The sequence below is a fragment of the Suricata suricatta genome, chromosome 5 (genome assembly GCF_006229205.1).
Source record: "Suricata suricatta isolate VVHF042 chromosome 5, meerkat_22Aug2017_6uvM2_HiC, whole genome shotgun sequence".
In the NCBI taxonomy this organism is placed as follows: Eukaryota; Metazoa; Chordata; class Mammalia; order Carnivora; family Herpestidae; genus Suricata; species Suricata suricatta.
In genome coordinates, this window is record NC_043704.1 from 105,762,471 (window position 1) to 105,778,518 (window position 16,048).

The 16,048-nt window shown below is 44.2% G+C and overlaps 1 long non-coding RNA gene across 1 annotated transcript; it reads left to right on the plus strand.

Annotated features, from left to right (window-relative positions):
* Positions 1-2,308: 2,308 nt before the first annotated feature.
* Positions 2,309-10,066, plus strand: LOC115292085. Its single transcript, XR_003908793.1, has 4 exons — positions 2,309-2,395; positions 2,736-3,250; positions 9,066-9,298; positions 9,869-10,066. It is a non-coding gene; the product is annotated as an uncharacterized LOC115292085 (long non-coding RNA).
* Positions 10,067-16,048: the final 5,982 nt, after the last annotated feature.

Consider the following 16,048-nt stretch of genomic DNA (forward strand, 5'->3'; position numbering starts at 1 on the left):
ACCCATTTCTGATCTCCAGAACTGTAAGGTAATTAATTTGTATGATGTAAAAAAATTTCTTTTGAATTTTATTTATTTTTTTAGAGAGACAGAACATGGGAGGGGGGACGGACGGAGAGAGAGGGAGACACAGAATTTGAAGCAGGCTTCAGGCCTCAGCTGTCAGCACAGAGCCTGATGCGGGGCTCAAATTCATGAACCGTGAGATCATGACCTGAGCTGAAGTCAAACACTTAACCGACTTAGCCACCCAGGCGCCCCGAATTTGTGTCATTTTAAGCCACCAAGTTTATGGTGATTTGTTACCTCAGCAATAGGTAGCCAATACATGTCTCCCTACCTCTCCATCCCACTGTTGTTCAGTTTGTGGCTTTAAAGAATAGGCTCGAAAACTAATTTGCCACCCCTCAATTTCTACTCACTGAGATATAAATAATTTGGAAAATTGTAGTATAAATACCATGTCCCTTTCTTTCAGTAATGAAAGCTGTAGATGCTTGATCAAGTTGGACTCAGTTGGACATAAAAAATAAACAAGTTAGTGTTTCTCTCATCACCAACCGTTTAAGCTCTTCTGTTGCATTATTCTCCCAGTTTCCTGGGTGAAATGCTGGGCATATCCGTAAGCTTTTATGGTCACTTTCAGGTGTTAATCAGCATCTCATTTTTAGGTATGAGTCTCACATCAAAGCTTTAATCTCTCACCTAATATAAAGCTTTTTCCCCACCCTAGAAGGGGCCTGAAAAAGACTCGGAAGCCTGCAGAGGTACAGAGGCTGTGCTGTGGGGAAAGGTACTTGGCTTTCTGGTTTCCCACTGTGTCCTCCCATTCCTCTGCCCCTCACGTTGCTGGCTCCGGCCCCTTCCGGGCAGGGAGACAAGGGGCAGGCAGAATCTCCTGGCTCAGGGTGTGGCAGATGTTCCTCTGGGAGCATTCTGGACATGTCCAAACACACAGCCCCTGGTGAAACATCCCAAACACTGCCTCCCAACAGTTCTTCCTCAGTCCCCACTGACAGCACACCCTAGAAGGAACGCAGCTCTACTAGGAGAACCTCACTCCATCTTATGGGGTGGGGTCTCTTCCTCAGTGACACCTTCCAGTCTCCACTGGACCCAGTGAATGCACCTCTTTGCTTTGCCTAGCACTGGGCCTGCACACCGCCCTCACTCAGCCCTTCCTTCCCACTCTCCGGGCTCAGGCAGCTCCAGCCAGAGCCTCATGTTTAGAGTTTTCCAGGTAAGGTGCAGTGTTATGAACTGCCTAGGCCAATTTGGCCAGGGATGACCGCCGGACTGCTTAGAGGAAGTTAAGAGTAGCCATCAATAGATGTAGGGAGGTGAAGATTAGTTATTTCTTCACAATGCTGTTATTAAGTTATCATGAAAGAACGCTGTGTCTTGGCACAAAAGAAATGTAAAGGTAACATCATGATATTATAGAGGCAAAATTCAAATAAACTATAGGTTAGCATCAGACAACTAAATTTCTTCACACCAACTGCCAGCTACAGGACTATTAGAGATCAAGCCTCCAGTGCCTTTAAGGGCACAGGCTACGGCCCCACCCCCCTCGCTACCCATCGATGCTCAGTCCATGCGAGTGAGGAGGAATCTCAAATATTTGGCTAATCCACCTAACTTGAACACTATTAATTTCACAAAATAACATCCATTTTAAGCATTAATTATGCTAATTAGCAAAGTCCCTGGCACTGTTCAAAGATAAAAATAACTATATATCCTGTGGTAGCTGCCTATGGAATGTGGGTAAGGCTCTAGCTTAACAAACACACATTATCACCCTGCCTGTGTTGAGGCATTTCAGATTACAGACATCATTACAGTCAGGCTCCAGTCTGTTTCCCTAAACTCCTGATGACACAAACCAAGTCCTCCTAAGAAGCCTCTCCCCACATTCTGTCTCAGTCCTGTGGCAGTGTGGGGCTGGGCAGCTTTCACCAGTCTGCTCTGCGCAGCCAGGAGGCAAGATGTCCGTTTTACTCCTGGGAGACACCCCAACTTTCCCAAGTGGGTCTCTCAAAACCCCTCCCTGTACTTGGCTTGCGGTGGCTTGTGGCAGCTTACAGGACAACTCTTCTCAGAGAAGTCCCACTGCTTTTATCCTCCTTGGCTTTCTCCTCCCTTCTCCACACCCCTGTATAGGGGCTGGGCTGGGCTTTAGGGGTTACTGCTTAGCAAATTCTGTGCAGAGGGCTTAGCTCCCCTCCACGGAATGTGGCCACATAATACCCACTGTTTTTAGCTTTAAGGGGGCAGCTGAAATTCTGTAGTAACAGAACAGCCACCCTAACAGCCTGCTGCAGAGCAATGGAATTTGTCTTGCTTCTCTTTTTACCTTGATTGCCAAGGCTGAGTTTAAAACCTACCCACGGTCAGTAGCTTCTCTTCAACCTAGATTTCAGAACCCCCTGGGTCCATCAATCCCTCTGCCTTCCCCCTCTTCCTCCCTAACTCACTCACACCTTCTCCTTCTGCTTTCTTCCCTGTGTCCTTCTCTGCTGCTGTTCTTTTGCTTTTGCTTCACTGATTCTGATGGTTGTTCACTTGTGTAAAGCTGAGGCAAAGTTACCTTAGCTGCAAGTTTCCCAGTGGGTGGTTACATGAAGGCATGAGGAAAACATGAATGCTCTTCCTGTGATAAGTTACAACACCAAAACACACAGATGGCATTTGTTTCACTAGATGCTACAGTAGCACTTCTCTTTAATCAGATGATGCAAGACAAACTGTAGGACACTGGAGAAACATCTTCTGATCACAAGCTGCACAGAATGTGGAGAAGCAATGAAGGCAAATGTTTAATACAAACATTTCTTAGTTTCAGAAGAGACTAATGATGACTAAAGGAGCAGGAACAAGACACAGGTGAAGGAGAGTTTCAGCGCTCTGGGGAACTGCTCCATGTGGAAAAAGTGGGAAGTAGATATCCATACCTCTGAGAGTATCGGGGAGTCACAACAGGGGTCAGAACAGAGTTACACAGAGTCATTAGAAGGGACAAGTGGCTATATAGCCTACAAGAAGCAACCCAAACCTCCTGACATATGTTGACACAAGGCAAAGACTGCCATAATCCCGGGAAAGGGAGCAGGATGCTGGACGCAGAGAGAAAGAAGAGTAACCAAGGCAAAGGACAGCTGTGTCCATCTTGTGGTGCCTGGAAGAGGAGAGGGAGCTTTACTGCTTATGGACCTGTGGCAAGGCTACTCTGAGTGAAGCAATGAAGGTAGGCCGGTAGCCGATGGACTGGTTAGTATAGGTTTAAGAGGAATTCGATGTTTTTGGTTCATGGTTTTAGATCCATACCATGAAATATATAGATTGGGCTATCTTAGCTTGATGTCCTTCAAGGTTTAATAAAAAGACTTGTGATGAAGACCTGGCTTTCCTGGGGTTGGGGGAGGATGGGCTGGTAGAGTCACAGCATAATATGGCTCTAAGGAGACATGTATACTGGCGGCTCACTGCTTAGTTGTACCCAAGTAGATAAGCCCTCAAGGTCAGCCTCAGTCTTTGGGCCTGTATTCAAAACGAGAGCACTGTCTTTCCTTGGAGTAATGGTTCTAAAACCTTCATGGATATCAAGTCACCAGAGGACTTGTTTGGCTGAGCTCTACACCCCAGGTATCTGATTCTGTAGTTCCAGGGTAGGGCCTGGGAATTTGTGTTTCTGACAACCAAGCTCTGATGTCATAATGAGCTGCGGGTCCAGGCACCACACTTCAAGAACCACTAAGAACTTCCTTCACCCCATACACCTATGCTACTCCCCAGACCAAGTGAATCAGAATCCCTATGGGTGGGACACAGGCACCAATATTTTTTAAAACTCCCTGAGTGTTTCCAAAGATGACCCACTATCAGATCTACCATTCTGAGAGTGATTTCTAAGTGAAAGGCTGACATAAAAACACCACCATTTAGGCAAGAAAGCAGCATTTCCTATCCTGCAATAAAGTAAAACAGGAATGGCTGTTACCACTTGCTGTATGCAGATACTGTGCCAAGATTAACTAATTTACTCCTTATAACGACTATCCCTATTTTATAGATGTATGAAGCAGGGACTTGATGAGGTTAAGTGATTTGTCTAAGGTCATGCACCTAGTGACAGGGCTGGGATTTGAACCCAGGTATCTTGGTCTCAAGTGTCCCTGCATGAGACCTGCACTGTAGAGCCCTGCGTGCTCCGTCCACAGGAGGGTATTAAAAGCTTTACCCTCTGTGAGCAATATTTATAGTGAAAATGGGATGAGCCCATCATTTATCAAATTGGGTTAGAACCCTACTTAGGATTCACCACTCACTAGTGATATAACTTGAGCAAGTCCTTTAGCCCCTCTGAGCTTGTTTTCTCATCTGGAAAGTCAGTATAAATGTGCCTACTTAGAGGTCTGCTGGGAAGGCTAAAAAATTTTGCCAAGTACTCCATACAGTGCCTGGCACTTAGCTGAGGTTCAGGAAATGTTCTTCCCTTCCGTTCTCCATCAGCCTTTCCTCTAAGGGTTCTAAGAGCCCAAAAGACTTTTTCCCAATTGCTCCTTAAGTGACTTTACAAGTACGACTTTCCTCACAATTGACTGAACAAATAAATTTGGGGGAACTGAGAAGTTTTCCTGCTGTATGGAAGGAAGCACAGATGTTAGGCTTTGCTGAACAATGAGTTGCACACGCATGACACTGGAAATTGAGGATATCTGTGCTACTATTTGAGGGGAAATAAGTAGTTGCGTCCCAGCATATCCCAGAGCAGCTGCACTGCACCAAGGGTCGGGGTGCTGGGTGGGGCACCCACAGCTGCAAGGTGTGCTTCCAGCCAGTCGTTACTAATAAAGTACTGAAGCGTGTGACTCACTAAACAGTAATATATCCAACTAGATAAGCTTTCTTGAGGGGAGGGAGGGGACAGAGCCTAGCTCACTGGTTCTGTACGCAATTCTGGGTGGCCTTTGGGAGCTTTTCAAGTGAATGTTACCCAAACAGATGCCAAAACTAAAAATGATTGCATATGTTGCTTAAAGCAGACCGAAAGAATATTTTGAGGCAATCTACAATAATTAATTTTTAAATCCTCTCACTTCTGAGAAGTTTTGAGGGGAATCCTTAAAGAAGGTATAGATACCTCAAAGATGGGATAAACAAATCAGAGAATGAAAAATCTGGTAGTGGTTGGGGAAAAAGGGATACAGCATGGGGACTAAGCCCAAAAGCCTAAGTTGGGAGAGATTCTTGAAACTGAGCAGAAAATGAAGTTCTGAGACTCCTGGTAGGAAAGCAAAAAATACTATACAAAGCATTCAGTGGCTTTCACTAATTGATAAAAGAAAGCATAGTGAAACTTTATCCTAGTACTAAAGTCCAAGTGAAAATTACTGGCAAGAGTTTCTTACATTAGGCAACAAAATAAATGTCTATGGCAATTTTACAGAGATTTTAAAGTTGTTCCTCATCTGATCATTTCTTAAAACAACACTGGATAAAAGCTTAGGGAACACAATGTTAAATTGTCTGAGAAAGCATCTCTATTGAGTACCAGAGTAATCTAATCCAGGAAGAGAAGTATGATTCCAGAGAAGAGAAAGTTTAGAGAACTGCAAAGTACCTTAGCATTACAATTGCTAATTATTTTGGTAACACCAACCCCCTTTAATGCAAAGATAAACATCATTTAAGGTCACCACTGAGTAGCTCCTTAATAAGAGTATGTTTAACAGTGAACAATTTGGTGTGTATGTAAGATATTTGAAATGCGGTCTGTGGAAGGAAAGAGATAGTACAATTTTGTGCTTCTATTCAGACAAAAGGTGTTGAGGTGAAAGGCATTTTGTGCAAATTCCAAATAGATTTTCAAATCTAGAAAAACAAAACCTCAGTTATGGACTAAGCTATATCTCAAAGAAAAGCTGAAATAGCTTGCTTTCATTTCTGGAGTTAACAATACCAAAAAGGGGACCTACTCTGAAGTTAAACGAATCAGGATGACACAGAGTTAAAGACAACAGTCCTCCTAAATTTATTATCATTATCTATAAGTACATTTGCCTTTTAAGGATAAAGAGGGCTTTGGGGTGGTCAAAATTTACTAGTCAGTGAACTGTGGCCTAGGACTCCCTTCATTATAAAATTTGGCCAAAGGAAGTTTAAGGAACCTTCAGAGTTGAGGGCAGGGCCCCGCGGTTCAGTCCAAGTGGCCAGCATCCCCTAGTGCTCCCAGGGCCACCTCTCATCTGGAATGTGAGGCCTTCCACACCGCACTGACCACAGGCCTGGAGCCCGCCACCTGCAATCCTCTGATGCTGCTTGGGTTGCTGAGCCAACACTGGCTGCTTGCGAAAACACAAGGTTCAATTTTCTAAGATAGTACAAACCAAACATGGAGGGACAGGAGCACAGACATACGGGCCCAACAGCCTCAGCTACACGGCCTGCAGCTAGCTTTCAGGGGCCGGAAAGCTCGTTCCGCCGCGGGTGGAACGCGGAAGGCCGCCATGGTGAACCTAGCGGCCCGGCTGTCCTCTCGGCACTAGAGGCAGGACCCAGACCGCCGTCATCCCTAGTGCTGTGCGCCCCCTGCCGCGCGCCGACCTGTGGCTTGAAGGACGGGCAGACAGCACCACAGCCTTGGATTGCCAAGCACCCCCACACCCCGCCCGAGCTCAGTTCTAGGTCACCGGTTCCTGGAAGCAAGGTGGGTTCCTACCTTGCCCTTGATGGTCTGGTGACTCTGAACTGCAGGGAGCCAGCAGATGCTGGAAGGCCCCGTCCCTAACGGTTCCGTGGGCCTCCCGCTCTCCTGCGACAGCCCTGGCTCGCAGTGGCCAGGCGCAGAGGAGTTCCGGCTGCATTGCAGCCGCCATGACACCACGCAGGTCACGCTACCCACTTAAGGCTCACTTCCGGCTTCCGCGTGATGCGTGTGCTCGTCCTGAGCACGTGCTCATGGCCGTGAGGGTTCTGCGAAACCCAGAATACGAAAATACTTCGAAAATGGCCACGTTGGCCCTTACGTCCCTAACAAGTGTGAATTGCACTTCTTTCTTGATGTTTTCTAAATTAAAGGGGAGTTGATTTTGGCTTTTGGTTTTCTTAATTTCTTTTTCTTTATACTGACTCTAAATTTACCTTTACTTCCCACACCGAAAAGAATCACTTGACCTGTGGTTTCATGTTTCTACTCTGTTGTTTATGAGTCCTTCGTGTATACAGTATGGTAGGCTGAGGGTCAGATTTAGGATTTTTCTGGACAGGGCCCGCGGCAGAACCACTGTCCCATTCATCAGTTAGAATTGGGTTAATGACGAAAACAATTTCAGATATTTTTTTTACCTTTGCATTATAGTATTTTTAGTCTTTTTTTCAATGTACAAAAGTAAGTGCATACTTGACATAACTCTGTGCAATTTTACTAATAGATTAACTTTATGTAATTTGAACCCTATATTTTTCATTCAGCATTATAACATAAGCATTTATTTTTCACAAAACTTAAAAATCTATATGTAAATATTATTTGTAATGGCCATTTCTTCACTTAGTAGGCTATATCATATTTTACTAAATCATTTCCCTATTGTTAGATAGTGGTTTCCAGTTTTCTAGTGTAATAATCAGTACTGCAATGAACATCTTTCTTTTTTAAAAAAATACTTATTTATTTTAGAGAGAGTGCGTGCATGCACACGCACAAGTGGGGGGCAGAGAGAGAGGGAAAGAATCCCTAGCAGACTCCATCCTCTCAGCTCAGAGCTCGACTCTGGCCTGGAGCCCACTAACCATTAGATCATGACCTGAGCAAAAGTCAAGAGTCAGAGGCTTAACCAACTCAGCCACCTGGGTGCCCTGAACAGCTTTCTTCATAAAGGTTTTTCTTTCTATTTACCTCCTTAGTGTAGATTTCTATAAGAGGAATTATGGGTTAACGGCTATGAATATTTCAAAAGACTTTTTGATATGATATTTAGCAGTGGCATTACAATGGTTTCAAGCAATACGAATTTCACCAAATAACTATGAGTGATACTTGAAAAGAAGACAGAAAGAAGGATGGCATGGGGGTGTTTCTTGAGCTTTGGGCCCTTGTTCATAAATATATGAAATACTTGTATGTTTTAGAGACTCTTATCCCTGGGTGTTAAGCCAGCTTCACTCGGAGCCTACACTTAAGTAGAAAGTTGGGAGAGTATCTGGCAGTGTGGGTGACAACTGCTTACTCCAAGTACAAATCGGGGCTTCTCAGGTGGCAACTGTCCCCATGTCATTGTCATCCCAGTTCTGGTGGCTACAGAAGTAGAAAGGATTTTAGAGATGTCTGCCTAAACTCCTCATTTCACAGTTGAAGAAACTGAGGCAAAGCACACCTGGTCCAGTGATTCTTAACCCTGGTTTCCTATTATAATCATCTAGGGAGGCTTTTAAAACTCCAAGTACTACCCCCAGATATGCTGATGTCATTATCTGAGGTGGGACCCAGGCATTAGTATTATATAAAAACTTCTTAGATAATATTAATATGACCTAGGGCTGAACAGCGCAGGTAGGATAGGAAAGGAAGGGGCTTCAGAGTCACTAACATCTGGATCAAATCCCAGTTTTGCCATTTATTAGCTGTGTGATTTTGAAAAGATTAATGATTTCTCTCCTCCTCAGAGTCTTCATTTGTAAATCATAATATTGCTTAAGGACTACAATTATGATTGAACTGCTAGAAAAAAATTCATAGTTTTATATTCACATAAATGAATGAGGATGTTTATGTAACTCATGTTTTAAGCTAAGTATGTATCAATTAAAATGTCCTTCTAAAAAAATTGACATGCAAAGTGTAAGACCCCTCAAGCAATGAGCTAATACTACTTTGCCTTTTGCTGATGTTAGCCTAAAGGTCTTTAACATAATATTTTCTGTATTTTCTATAATAGCTAGATAGGACTGAATTTAGTTTCAAAAGACCTAGCATTGAGGTCTGGCTCTGTCATTCGCTGTGTGTAACCTTAGATGATCATTTTTCTTTGTCTCTTTTACCTTCTCATGAATAAAATGAGGGCCATCATGGCATGATCTGGCTTTAGCAGAAAGTGAGACTGTTATGCTGACCCAGAAGGACATGGTTATTAAATATTTATTAAGCACCTGCGGTGTGCCCTACTCTATGGTCGGAAGCCCTATGGGAATTGCAAAACTCCTGACTTATGGAGAATAGCTTGGAGTCTAGCTAGAAGAGAAAATCCCTACATATCAGGAACAGCTAAGGACCAATTTCTACCTAAGAGCTGTGGTAAGTCCAGCACAAGTGACTCATGCAAGAAATAAATGGGAACATTTAGGAGATGACAATTATGGAGAAATGAAAGGGAGTCGAAATTCAATTTCTGCCTCTTAGCTCTTTCTCTTCAGTGTCTTACACTGAATAATAACCTGAAACAAAACTATTTTAAGTTGATGGAATCAGCCATTTTCCCAATGGCACATTCCAGCCTTTTGTCTGTGTTCTTCACCCCCATTACTTTGCCTGGTTTTCTGCAGACTTCGCAAGCCCCAGGATTGTCCCTGCCCTTGTTTAGACCTTGTGTGCCTCATACAGCTTTCGACTAGCCCATACTGTACAGAGGATGCACAAAGGAGACACAGTCTGCAAAGAGCAGTGTAGGAAGTGCAGTGGCAGGAATATTTGAGCTGTGCCATCTCACAGATGCACAGATGGCCACTGGGAGGGCAAATGCTGTCTGGGAGTCACAACCCTTGGCATGGGTGAGCAGCTGATGAGACTGGTGGGCATTTTTGTCTGACCCCATTCTAAGCTACTTTCTGAGTACTTCAATTGCCCATTTGTAACATTCTCTTCCAGCAGCTGGGGAAAAAACAACAACAGTGGCAGCCCATATATTGAACCTCAAAAGTAAAGCTGTCTGGATTAAGAAGATAGAAGAGGAAGTTTAAGAGACTCACAATGAAAGGGTTTAACAAGAACTGCCTGTGAAAGTGTTGATTCGCAAACTCTTGGAACATTGGAAATTATTTCCTTAACAACGGAAGGAAAACTGACCAGGGCATGAGTGTTTCATTCATTTTCAGATGAGTACAGCAGCACTGGCGAGAGAGAGAGAGAGAGAGAGAGAGAGAGAGAGAGAGAGAGAGAGAGAGAGAGAGAGACTGCTCTAGGCAGAGCTTCAGCCCTCAGCACAGCCGTGGACTCCCTGTGTGTTCTCCCACAAATCATTTCATCTCCCTGGGTCTCAGTTTAACCATCTGTAAAATGACAGGCTGATCTAAGTCAATCGTGAGGTCCTTTTTGACTGGAACATCCTGATTCTACGCAAGCCATCTCGAGGGTTGCTAAATTATGCATTGCTTAGAGAGATCTAATTGTGCAAGGGATGAATAAAGCATATTCATTGACTTTCTGACTAGCTGGGACTCAGGCACCTCCATGCTGCTGTGCTGGGCTGTGCTGTGCAGGGAAAGGATGACGAGTCTCTGCCTGAGGGAAGAGAGAGCTATTTTGAGGCAGGGCTGATTAGAGATAAGGTGTCTCCTTTCTTCCCAGTGCTCTGGCCCTGACTCACCCGAAGTTTTTGGGATTAAAGCTTAACCCTTGGTGGATGGAAGCGAACTCCACTGCTTCCCTATGAAACTGGCGCCAGCGCACTGCTCCCGGAGCCCCAGCTGTATCACTGTCCCTTAGGAACATTCTTTGACCTGTCCTTGTTTAAATAGCTTCCCTGAACTGCAGCCCTTGCTCGTAACCTCTCTCCTTGACATCTCTTGTTTGCTCTTTCCTGTTATTCATGGAGTCTTCTGGGTTATATAAAAGAGAACGTCTCAGTAATCCTCTTAACAGCAAAGAAATCCGGCCACCCCTGTTAGGTAGGGGGTTGGAAGTGTCACAAGGTTCTTGAAAGAAGCTTGGGACAAAGCTGCAAAAATACTTTGCATGGAAAAGCCCAGAACATGACTGGCACAAAAGACCATTAGAGTTATATTGTTTTGAGTGCCAACAAAAGTAAACTCTAAGGTACAGTTATGTTAACATTTTAATTTAAAAACTTAAAAAAATCAACATGTTTTTAAAAGGATGTACTATTACAAAATGTTTGTGTTCTGTTCTTTTTCTTTTTTTTATTTATTTCTACTCTCGGTGTGTTATCTTTGATTGATTTGTTTATTTTTTGGCTTGGGAATGCTGAAAGCGCCCTTGTGACACTTGACATGACGGGACCATGGCTTGAACTGTGCTGATTTTATTCTGTCACTTTGTTCCTAACAAGCTGGATGCAGATGGAATTGTTAAAACTGACTCATATTTCAAAGACACTTGAGAGAGTTCACTTTTAAAAAATATGCACCAAAGCCCTTTCTAACGAGAATAATCACCCCTCTGGTTTTTTTTTTTTAATTAATGCTTTTGAATTTTAAGGTTCTTGAAGTAAGGGACATAACCCAGTGTGGAAAACATTGTTCTTGAAAGAGCTATAGAGTCAAAATGACCCAAGACCATGGGAAAATTATTTTTGCCTCTTCGAAGTTCACTTTCTTTACCTGGGAAGATAGGATTGCCCACATGTGTTGAATTCTCCACTATAGAGCCAGATGCTGTAACAAAAAGGGGCCAGATTGGGTTCTGGGAACGTGAGCTTAGGCTCTGTCCCCTATTAGCTCTGTGACCTCAGTAAAGTCGCTTCTCTGGAGCTCAGCATTCTCATCTATAACACAAGAAATTTGTTCAAAATGATCTCTAAGTCCTTTGCAATTATGATATTTTAGGATTTGAGCAATTTATTGTTTGGAAGCCACTACAAAAGAGAAAAGAAGAACGTGGTAATATCCATTTCAGTTCAAGCCAAAAAGCAGTTTGGGGCACCTGTGCCATGTAGGTGCCATATCAGGTCTTGTGTAGGATAGGATACAGCATTCAAGCGCTCATTCATTCAACAAAACTTATGAACACCTACCGTGTGACACTGTGCTAAGGGGCCAGGATGCAGATATGAATAAAACCCAGCACCTACACAGAGAAGATAGCACATGAAAAGTCATTTTTAAAAAGTTAATTATTTATGTAATTTAGTCCATTAGACTCTCAGATTCTTAATTGCCAAGGAACATACCAAAAAGATGTTTTTCACCATGGTGCTCAGCTTTTACTTCATGTCTCAGAGGCACTGGGTTGAGGTGAAACCAGGGCACCCTACTGACTGTTTTTAAATTTTTATCATGAAAATTTTAAATATGAAGAGAGAGAGAGAATACAAAAAACCCTTATGTAGTTATTACTCAGGTTCAATAAATATCAATTCGTGACCAACATTGTTTTATCCCTAACTTCTCCTAACTCCAGATTATTTTGAAGCAAATCCAAAACATCATGTCATCTGTGAATGTTTAAGAAAATATTACTAAAAACAATGTTTGTTTGTTTTTAATAGAACATAGCAGAATGCTTACATTGGTCTGTTTCTTGATCTGCAGACTCAAAATATGGATAGATGTTTCCCCTTTTTAAGAAAATTCATCAGCTGTGCACTGATTTTTTCACTATATACATTATACTTCAATAAAAAGATAAAAGAAAACATAACCACAATTCCACCACCACACCTAAAGTGTAACAGTAATTCTTTAGTACTAGTCTTTAAGCAGTGCTGAACAATTTTAAACAACGTGGAAATTCAGCAATAAAATAGGCATAGGGCATGATGAGAGGGAGGGTCACCTAATTTGGCCTGGAGTGGGAGCAGGGGACAAAGCTGGATGCCTAGAAAGTGCTACGGTCGCTTCTCTCCCTTCCTTTTCTTGTAGTGGCTCGGTGAAGGTCCGTACCTGCACACATGCATTCCCAGACAGGCATAGGGAGGCAGTGAGCGTGGCCTCAGGGAACACAGCCTCTGGTAAAGCTCTCAGTAGACATTTGGAACAGAGGAGAAAGTTCTCAGGGTTAGCTAGGGACCCCGAATGACAGGTTAGAGATGATGAAGGGTTTTCCCTGCCTGCCCACAGAAGGGCTCACCCAGAGTGCCGAGCCCTCTCAGAGCTACTCCCGGATGGGAGCCCCGCAGAGCCAGGCCCAGGCCATGTGGGTGGCTGGAGGTGCACCCTGCCACAAGGCCTGTGTACACATGTGGCTATCTTGAGTAATAAAGAAGAGGCAAGAAACTCTCACAGTTCTTTTCCTTCAGATGTGCCTATAAGCTCTAGATCTTTTGTCTAGAATCTTTGGAAAGGCTCCCTTCTTACTCCCCACCTTCACAATCTCTATGTGTGGGGTTTTTTTTGTTTGTTTTTTTTTTACTTTTTTTTCCATAATATTTTATTGTCAAATTGTTTTCCAGACAACACCCAGTGCTCTTCCCCTTAAGTGCCCTCCACCATCACCACCACCTCTTTTCCCCCCTCCCCCTCCAACCCTCAGTTCATTTTCAGCATTCAATAGTCTCTCAAGTTTTGTATCTCTCTCTCTCCCCAACTCTCTCTCCCTCCTCCGCTCCCCTTGGTTCTCCATTAGGTCTCTCTTGTTTTCCTGCTAGACCTATGAGTGCTATGTGTGTTTTTGAAACAGGGAGGTGTTTTGCATCTCCCCCATCACCACCAATACCACATGGTCCTTGGACTTTTCGGCCACTGGTCCTGCCCACATTGTGGAGTCAGCTCCTTGGGTTTCCTTTCTGCCCCACTTTCCAGCAATTCCTCCAGGTCCAGCATCTCTGAGCTGCCTGTGGCCCCACTCTGCAGCTGATCCTCTGGGATCAGCAACCTCAAGAAGGCTACTGCCAGGGCCCGAACCATGTCCACCTCCAGATGGCTGGGAAAGCAAAAGGGGATGATGTGAGCAATGCACCTGCCATGTCAGTAACCCTCAATAAGTTTGAGCTTTGGGTTAGTCATTTTTATTTTTTCAGATTTCTGTTGTAGGAAAATTAAAAAAAATTTTTAATGTGTATATATTTTTGAGAGAAAGAGCACAAGTGGGGCAGGGGCAGAGAGAGAGGGAGACAGAATCCAAAGCAGACTCCAGGCTCGAACCCATGAGCTGTGAGATCATGACCTGTTTTAGGCAATTTTAACATTCATACAGTAGAAGAGAATTATGAGTCTCACACATTCATGATCCAGCCATTTTGTTCACCTATATCTCCACCTCGAGCGTCCCTCTCCATGTTTCCTTCAGAAACTGTATTCTTCTGTAGCTGAATTCAGGGAATCTATTTTAATTTTTTAGATTGTATTTCTCAGGGAACCTGGGTGGTTCAGTTGGTTGAGTGTCCAAGTCTTGATTTTAGCTCAGGTCATGATCCCAGGATTCTGGGATGGAGCCCCATGTCAGGCTCTACTCTGATCATGGAGCCTGCTTAAGATTCTCCTTCTCTCTTTCTTTCTCTCTGTCTCTCTCTCTCCCTCTGCCCCTCTTCCCTGCTGGTGCATACATGTTCTCTCTGTCTCTCATAAAAACTAAGTAAATCAATAAAATTTTACTTCTTTTTGAATAGATAATATTGACATGACTCAGATTCAAAAAGTACAAAGTGTTAAAAGAGAAAAGTCCCTCCCTCCCTCCCTCCTCACCTCTGCCCCAGCAGGTGGTAGGTTAAAACTAATATCCACTATACTTGAAGACATGGAGTCTTTCTCCTCCCTGAATTTGGGCTTGGTTGTGTAAAGTGCTTTGGCCAAAGGGACTTTAGCAAACATCACACAAGTAAAGGCTTGAAAGTGTTTGCACTGGGTTGCTCTCTTTTTCTGGGGGTTCTGGCATTGCCATGTGAAGCCTCCCCAGCCAGTACAAGCCAAACCACAGAAATGTGACCTGGATAAAACGGTCGTTTTGAGCTACTAAGTTTGGGCTGGGTCGTTATACAGCACAGGTCAACTGATACCTTCCCCGCTCCCACACCCACCTAGTGCATTCCTGCCCAGGGAAGTACAATATTACCAGCTTGTGAATCTTTCCAAAGACAGTCTCTGGAGAAGTATCTACTCTCCTCCCTTCCCCACTTGCCCTTTTTTAAACAAATGATGACACGCAGTTCCTACCCTTGTTGTAGTCGTTTGCCATAACGATGTATTTTTGAGATCATTCCCTCCTGGTGCGTGGGAAACTTTCTTTATAGTGTGCCATCAGATGCACAGACCATAAATTATTTAATCAGGCCTTTATTGATAGCATTTAGATTGTTTCCAGACTTCTTCTGTTCCCAGCAATGCTCTCAATAAACAGCCTGGCAGTCCATCAGCAGCACACCTGTGAGCATTTCTGCAGGATGAAGTCCTGGCTGTGGCTTGCAGGGTGTAATTGCCATGGACCTGCACATGGTGTATAACCTGTGGGGTAGGAAATGTTTTCTGTTCCTCAGGGCCCCCTCTTCCCTCGAGCACAGTGGTCCAGCTGCAGACTCCCAGGGTCCCTACTTGTCTCTCTTGCTGACAAGGGCAAAGTGTCCGGTTCCTTCTTACTTGGTCCTCTCCCACCCCAAGATGGGGCCAGGCAAGCGCTGGGGGGTGCTCTGACCCCCCCCACCCCCGCCTCCGTTCCAAGCCCTAGAATTTGAAAACACTGATGTGTGGAGCTTCTGAGAACTGCACAACTATGATTCTGTGGACAGTTCAGATAAGTTATCATTTACTGACAGACACTAACCAGTCCAATAAAGGCAAGAGTCCCGGTGCAAACAAACAAGCGTCTGGAGCAGCAGGACAAAGGAGCCTGTGTGTAGTGAATTCCTATGAAATAGCCCATTCCCCACTTCACCCCCAGGCCATTCATGCCAAGGACCACTCAAGCTTACAAACCTAAGCAAACCAGAGTTGCAGTCACCAGGAAGTGTCCTTGGTAACTGTGGAATAGTTGGCATCAAGGGGGCTCAGGAGTAAAGGGCCCACGCCCACTCCCTGGTGCCTCGCCATCTCCCCCCCTTCCCTTTCAGGCTGGCTTCTCAGAAGACTGGGCTGGGCTGGATCTCCCTGCTACGTGGGAGGAAGCATGTTCTGAGAGAATGTATCCTCACTGTGACCTTGCTGCCCTTTGCTGGGATCC